The sequence below is a fragment of the Onthophagus taurus genome, chromosome 1, assembly GCF_036711975.1.
Source record: "Onthophagus taurus isolate NC chromosome 1, IU_Otau_3.0, whole genome shotgun sequence".
Classification (NCBI taxonomy): Eukaryota; Metazoa; Arthropoda; class Insecta; order Coleoptera; family Scarabaeidae; genus Onthophagus; species Onthophagus taurus.
The window spans coordinates 25632658-25641592 of NC_091966.1; positions in this window are offsets into that span (position 1 = coordinate 25632658).

The following is an 8935-nucleotide window of genomic DNA, read 5'->3' on the forward strand; positions in this document are numbered from 1 at the left end:
GTAAATAGACAATGAAGGATGTATTGTGTTGATCGAAACGAGTTCGAAGCGCGACTGTCGCTAACTAGGATCGTCGTTTTTCCGGCAGCAACTTTTAAACGCGAAAACTTGTTGCATGCGCAAAAGTGCGTATGTCCGCCGGCCAACCACGGGAGAATCGAATCGACGGGACTCCGCCTTTGGATCACTGCCAAACCGGCGTGAAACTCGCCACCAATTGAACCAACACCACTCTCTCTCAAACGGTTTCAAATTTTATTTTTTAGATTTTTTATTTTTTATAGGTGATTGAAAAGTTTGATTTTCGGTCAGATTGGAAAGTTTTCTTCTGGGCTAAATATAAAGTTTTTGTTTGGTTTTCTTATACAGGATGTTACCGAACATTTAGATATAGTTTAGGATGATGCACTCCGTCGTTATCACTTTTGTTAATAGAGGAACTAGATATAACTATGTGTATAAGTGATATTTAAATTTAATTAAAGAGCTTAATTTTTTAAAGGTTTGCTTGGAAACGTTAATTAAAACCTAAATTACACACGATCGCCAAAAGATTGAAGATTGTCAATCTCTCCCTCAGACTATCAATATTTATTATCAATATATCAAATATTTTGGTTTTCGTGAAACCATCCCATCAATATTTTCAATATTGGCAATCTGTTAATCTTTCTACTCACACGTTCATTAATATTGTCAATACTCAGATATTGACCATATACAGATGTTTCATAATATATGCGCAAGACTTCAGGATGTGATAGCTTGTCCAAAAATTTGAAAAAAAGGTTTCTATCAACTTACCCTCTAAAACGCACCATTTTGGGGTTTTTCAGGGTATTGAAATTAAATTAAAAAATATCGTTTGTAAGCATTTTCTACTCATAATAAGCTAAGTGTTGTACGAGAAAGAAATTTTTTAAAGTCATAATTGGAGAAGATTTTGAAAAACAAGTGGTTGTTTTTCTTCCCAACTTCTACGCCACTGGAAAAAGTACGGTTTTGAGACGCCCATTTGAACCGTTAATGTTTTCTACACAAAAAAGTGCTCATTCAATACTCGGACAAGACAAGACGAGACTTTCATTATTCTCGTCTCGAGTCTCGTGCATGAGGTCTTGCGTCTCGTACGAGAGTCTCGCAGGTAAGTATTTCTGCAAATAATATCTGCAATATTTCTGTAAATATTTTCGTATCTACACGCTGGAATTCCAGTAATGATATGTTGAAAGTACCTCTTGAAGGTAGACATGGACTTGGTGTATTGTGTCAAAATGTTGTTGATTTAAAACCATATGCTCTTGAGGACAAAGAATGGATACTGCTAGAAAAAGTGCATAAATTACCAGTCAACTTTCAAATACTTTCCAAGAAACTCGGAGGAGACAAGATGAAGCCAAGAATTAAAAGAGACTTCGATTCAGAAATTTGAAAATGTATACAAAGCCTATTTCCATCAATAAAAAGGCCAACATTCGAAAGTAACGGCATTGGAGGAACTAGAAGATTCTAGAGCGGAAAAGTCGGATTTTGTAATTGATTTTGATGTTTTGTTTGCAGTAAATCCTACGTCTTCCGAAGGAGAGTAGATGCAGGAGCTTCAAAATTATTCTATGCCTCGGTGTAATAAAGACACAGATATATTACAATGGTGGAAAATTCATGCTTCTGCATTTCCTATTTTAAGTTTAATGCTACGAGATTTCTTAAGCATACCGGCTACTTCAGTCCCGGCAGAAAGATTATTCTCACGTGCTGCATTAACCATAAGAAAACATCGAAATCGCCTTAATAATAAATCTGCACGATGTTTGTTATGCCTAAACGATTGGGCATAACAATCATGATATGATATAAAAATCATTTGCGACCGACAGGGCTGAGGGCTGTAATTCTCTCTTCTGACTCTTATATTATAGCAAGTATTTAAGTATTCCTTATTGCACTGAGATAATAAGATTATGCATGACGAAATTTCGATACTTTTATGAGCTTTTATGTCTCGTGCAAACCAGTGGTTGATACCTGCAAAAAGTAAACTTGTATTACAAAATTAAAAATGAATTATACAAACGCTGAAATGTACGAAATGTATTAGCTTTACGGAATGGCGTGCGGTAATTCGGCAGAAGCAAGGCGGTTGTATCAAGAAAGACATCCTGATCGCCCAGTACCACACCATCACTTGTTTCCACGCATTCACCAACAACTATGGGCAAACGGAAGTTTTAAAAGGAATACTGCTGATAATGGGCGTCTTATAGAAGTTGCAAATCCCCAAGTAGAAGAGGCTGTCCTCAACGAAATTGATGAAAATCCGACCACAAGTACCAGAAAAATTGCTCACAACTTAAACCTATCTCACTCGTCGGTTTGGAGAATTTTGAAAAGGCAACTTTTGTATCCCTACCATATCCAAAGAGTACAAGCCTTATTGCCAAGAGATTTTCCACCAAGATTGGCTTTTTGTACATGGATGCAAGACAAAATAGCTCAAAATCCATAGTTTGGAGCCGAAGTTCTGTTTACCGATGAAGCACCTTTCTCGAAGGATGGTATTTTCAATTTTCACAATAACCACATATGGGCAGAAGAAAATCCACATGAAATTGCAGAAGATCATCATCAGCAACAATTTTTCGTAAATGTTTGGGCTGCCATCGTCGGTGATCATTTGATAGGCCCACATTTTTTACCGAACAGATTAAACTGTGCAGATTATCGACAATTTCTAGAAAAACTACTGCCGGAACTGTTGGAAGATATACTGCTTCAAGTAAGACAAAACATGTACTTTATGCATGATAGAGCTCGGCCCACTTTAGTTTGGTTGCGCGCCAATACTTGGACGGCGAATACCCAGACCGTAGGATCCGTCGAGGTGGTCCGCACCCTTGACCACCGCGATCTCCCGAACTTAATCGTTTAGATTTTTTTCTGTTGGAGCCATCTGAAAACCCTAGTCCACGCTACTCCAGTTGAAAATGTTGACCAATTAAGAGAGCGCATTATTGTATCTTGCGACATAATTCGGAACACTAAGGGAATTTTCCTGCGTGTTAGACGAAAAGTTGATTTTTCTCGAAAACGGTCAACTTTAGAGCTCATGACCTTCAATACCTTTTTTGTATAAAAAACATTGGCGGTTCAAATGGGTGTCTCAAAACCGTACTTTTTCCAGTGGCGTAGAAGTTGGGAAGAAAAACCACTACCCCTTCAAAATCTTCACCAATTATGACTTTAAAACATTTTTTCTCGCACAAAACTTTGCTTATTATGAGTAGAAATGCTTACAAAAGCTGTTTTCTGTACACCCTCTCAAAGCTTGTCGTCAAATAACTTTATAACCTATTTGTCAAGTTTGACGTACAATTTCATAACCGACTACTGAATTTTCGCTTATTTTGAGTAACATTACGAAATACGTGTCTTTAGTTATTTAAGTTTTTTTATGAAAACGACAAATTTTTTTTAAAAATAATAAGAGTAAGAAAAGTTTTAGAATTAAATTCCGCATGAAATGAAGTAGTAATGTATTAAATCGGCCAAAAGGTTAAAAAAATCTGTCAAAATTTAGAGTCCCATAACCCTTAATCAACCCTTTGATATGCCTCAATTGAGTTCAACTTGCTACCAATTAATACCTTTGGTACACTCACAACAAATACCAAATTTGGTTTTTCTAGCTTAATGTATTACGAAGATATTGAACTTTTTAAAAACTTAAGAGCCAACTTTGAAGGCCAACTTAGGTGTACAAATTAGTATAGAGGTAAGTTACGTTAAATCATCTTAATTTATTGTCCTCTACATGTCCCTGCTCTCTGTCGGTTCTTATATGAATTACCCCAATAAAATAAAATAAAATACAGATATTATTTAAAATTTGTGTAAATTAGTGTACCAAATCGAAGAGCACCCCAAATTATAAATATTATATTCTCGATGATGGGGCCTTACACATTTTTCTTCACATTCACGATTTTGTTCGCGATCGATTTCGACATTTGTTGCTCAATTGTGTTTTGAATATGGTGGATAATAGAATATTAAGTGTGGAGCAATATTCCTTCTATAACATTTTATTATATCTCCAACAGTAATCGAAATGTCTGCTATGACAGCTAAAATCAAACACACTGCATATCTATCTGGTTATAACCTTATCTGTCTTCCGATTCACAATTTCCATTCGTCTCTGTTTCTCTACGTCTTTTCCTCCAGCCCTCTCATCCGCATCTCTCCAACAACATTGTCTCTTCAACTCTTCTATGATCCTCCTCTCGTTTTTCTTCGTTGTAGTGTACAGTGAAGTACTTTCTGTGGCAATAATATTTTATATTCATTATGTCCCTTATGCCTTCCTTGCTAATCCTTTCCAGTATAGATTTTTCAGCACCCCATTTCCAGTGATTCATTTCTGTGGCTTTTAGTCTTCTTTCTGTTTTATCCTTTATAAGCCACACTTCATGGCTATAGATTATTATACATAGTTCTAATTATTAAGTGGTATGTTCTGTGTTTGTTCTCTTTTGGTATTGTTATTGTTGTTTAGCATAGGTAGTGGTTTTCTACCCTACAGATTCCTTTCGGCTATCGCCACGTCAAGTATTCCCTCCATCGATATTTTTACGTCGAAGCATTTGTATGAACTGTTTGATGTTTTGTTTGGCCGAGATAACAAATCTTGTTGTTCTGCTCCAATAGACATGATTCAGCTTTTATAATTTATGTTAATCTCTAAGCCCAATTTCTGCGTATAGTGTTAATTTTTTACATCTTAATAATGCGTAGTAATCGTGCGCTTGCTTATATACAAGTTTATCGTTTAGCCTTTTGGAACCTAACACAGGATTGTATAATTTTGTTTTTTTTTGTTTATTTTAGATTTGGTCTCGTCATCCTACCAATGTGGCTTTTGGTGTTCTTTTTACTGGTTTTAACTGCTTTTATGCATGATTTTATATATTCATACTTTTTCTTTATCCCATCAAATGTTATTTTTTTGCAGCTTAGTGTATAGTCTGATTTTATACAGTTCTTTCCTGCATCCATGTTTTAGACTATATTATTTAGGTTACATCTTGTTTCTTATCATTTCTCTTACGTTACTTTCTTGCTTCTTTCTCTGTTAAAGAAAATCAAATCGGGTAAATTATGCCCAAGACACATTGCAGGGAGTATTAGCAATTAAAGCTAGACAAATAAGTGCTGGTACAGCAATTAAAAATTGTAAAATTTCCTTAAACACAATACTAAGCCGATTAAAAGGAGCACATGGAATAAAGTTTATAACAATTGGCAGAAATACTGCTATTTCTCAAGAACATGCACAACGGCTGGTAGATGGAGTTCGAATAATGAAAAAATATGCTTTCTTGAAAAAATGTTGTTGTTCATTTACAATAAACCAATAATTTGAACAGAAGACACTTCTAAATCCTTAATAGTGAAAAATTGTTCTACAGAAATATGGAATCATGACGAAACCAGTTTTTGTACTTCATACTAGAACAATGGTAGCTGGAGCGAAAAACGTGTCTTCCAGTCGGATAGTTAGTGATAGTTACTGTTTTATTTACAATCTCTGCCTCCGGTAATATAGTAACACCTCTCATTACGGGAAAAATATCTGGCATCAGTGGTATGCACCAGAAAATGGTGGATTTATTTGAACCACATATGCTACAACAGACAATGGCTGGATGGAAGTAATAGTTTTTGAACATTACCTTGAAGCTTCCTAAAATCGGTTTGAGTTGAGCGATCACTTTTACTGATATACTATAGTAAATCCATGTATTTAACAATAAGGTGATATAAATTGGTAGTAGCCAATTAAAATGCTAACAACATTGACCTCCATAAATACGTCATTTGTTACAGTCTCTTGATCTATGTGAACTTAAATCTATACAAGCCGTATGGAACCAACAATTAGTGAAATGGCAAAGAAAGAATATTGACATAATTAATATGAATGGATTTAATAAAGCTGGAATATATCCAGTTTCTATATAGAATATATCCTTATATCCTTGAGCTTGAAATTGCGCTCGCTTACTTGATCTGACTACTCCAGACTTTTGTAGGATCGTAAGTGCTTGAGATGTGCACAGCTATCTAGGAGAATTTGATGACTTGTTCTTTGTAGGTGTTATTGACTACCTGCTTACATCTTGATAGATCCCTTGCAACTACCATGCATTAGTTTTTGAAGTAGAGACAGCTATGGACTTCGCTCGCTTGATAGAACCTGTGTAGTTGTCTTTGCCGGTCATTCTTTGAGTTGGCAATTATCGCAGCGTCATTTTATACCTTAGGTTTAAAGTTATCTCTTATTCGATTATTTTGTCCAGTGACAATTTGAAGAAAAATATGCTAGGACAATCGCCTTGTCGGATGCCAACTGGTGTGGGGATCTCTTCAATTAGTTCTTCTCTGGCCTTACTTTAGTGTTGTTAGTGTTTAATTATATTTATGATATCAGCTGGTGCATCTCTTTGTATTAGTAGGTACGTCTCCCAATCACACTCTGTCAAATCTATCTATCTACAGCCCGAAGCGAGCTTTGGCCTCCTTAGAAATTGGGCGTGCTCTAACCTCTATATGATTTACAAGATCATCAGTGTAGTTAACGCACGACATAACTCAGAAGATTTTATTTTTTGTTTCTAATATCACCAGCCATAAAAGCCTACGTACTTAAATAGTGGAATATAATTACAGAGAGATATTTAAGAGCAAATTTCAAAAAAAAAGTGATTAAGATATTTAAATTAACTATTATTAACACCAGATCATTTTGGTCATTTCCTCATAAAAATGTTGACGAAGAACAAGAAGAATTTCCCACACAGTTTTAAGCATTATTAATTTTAAGTATCATTGTAATTATTTATATTTCAATACGATTTAAAACATTCAATCTAATTAAATTAAGGAGTTTTCTTTAAAATAATATTTTTAACTCTTGTATTAATTGTGGCATAATATTTTTAATATATATTTTTGTGTATAGCATATAAACTACATAAAGTAAAACTATAAACGAGTTTGGCTAACGTTTCAGGTCAAATGCCCCACTATGCTCCAACTCAATTCTAGCACTATTTTAGTCACCATGATGTTATAAAACTTGACAGAGAAACATGAATTTGCCCTGCTGAATTCAACATTGTTTGTATTTAATATAGGCTATTTTGAAATTAAATTGACTATATAAAATTAACATTCCAAATTAAGATTGCAGTGTCCCGCAATTCTGGCATATCTTTATAATCATAAAACCGTTTTTGTTTATTAGCGTGATATATTTTTGTACTCACAGTGATTGTTTTATTTTTAAATAAACTTCGTCCCATATCACCCTATATAAACTAAAAATGTTAGAACAAAATTGCTTTCATCTGCTTTGAAGTGTACTTTTCGTCGCAATGTGGTATTATATTATTGCCCATTAAACAAATGACGCATTTAATGTGTAAGAACACTTCCTCATTTAATTTAAATAGCCAAGCAGATTACAAGCTGACGAAAGCGTAAGAAATATAGATTAAGTGGCGTTGACAAATTATAAGACAGACTGTATCAGAAGAGTAATGATGCAAGCTAAACTAACATAAATCGAGGCGGGGCTCTAACAATACAAGACACAAATAATTACTCTCCGAGATAAGTAAAGCACTTATTTAAATGAAAATAAAAGAATTCTACAGGTGTTTCTAAAAAATGCTATAATTTAGATTTGTAATTTAATTAAAAAATTGACTAGTTGAATGAAATACAAGATTCTATACAAGATATTCCACGTCAATTTGAAAAAATGTTTTAAAACTGTAATACTAGATAGAACCTTAAAAATAAACAGACAGTGAGCTTATAGAATATATTAATCATTTTCTATTTAGCCCATTTGTCAACTCTCCGTGAGCAACTCATTTCCTCTTACCATATCCAACGTGTGCCAGTCCTCACTCCTCCGAATTACCACGCAAGATCGATATTCTGTCAATAGTTTTTACGTGAACACCCAAACTTCTTAAGTAACATTCTGTTCACTGATGAAGCTAGCTTGACCAGAAATTGAATATTGAACTTCCATGACAATCATGTGTGATCTGATGAGAATTTTCGAGTCATTGTTGAAACCAGACATCAACAGCGTTTTAGTCTAAACGTATGGTTAAGCATCATTGTTACGATTGATATCTTAATTTGCTGGAAAAGACTCTTCCTAGACTTTTAGAAGACTTACCGTTAAATCGGAGACTAAACCTCTGGTTTATGCAGGATGAAGCTCCCGTCTCACTTTACCCTTACTGTTAGGAAACAGTTTGGTTTACGCGTTATCTGTGAACAATCTAGAAGATTTGCACCAATGATTAGAACACGGTTGTCAGATGATTCGAGATTATGACGGGTGGTTTGAAAGAGGGCTGTTTTTAGTTCGGCGTTGAAAGGAAGCCCCCAACGCAGAACTAGAAACAGTATTAAATGAAGGCGTGTAAGAATGATGAGTTATGGGTTAGCAAGGATGTGTTTCTTTTTTATAAAATTTTGTCTGATCTTCTTTAATTTTTAAGTTGTCAACTGTGCTCAAGTAATGTTTCGTGGTTGTAAAAGGATGGGAAAGAGCGATGAATTGTGACAATTTTGAAAGAATCTGTGGTAAAAGCTAACCATTCCTTAAAATATTTTAAATCGTGTAAGAGCAGATTTAATAACTTTCGTAACTATTGGGTTACCTTTGAGTTAGAAAAAAAACTCGCTAGAATGCACGCCAAAACCACAGTTTCAAGTCTACTGTTCATTATTGATGCACTGCAAAACAGTATACTGGCATTTTGTATACCAAAAGGCATTTGTGAAACTTCAAAAAGATCAAAAGGTGTAGTGATTGTATATCTAAAGGGAGAGTTGTTATTGCATAAAT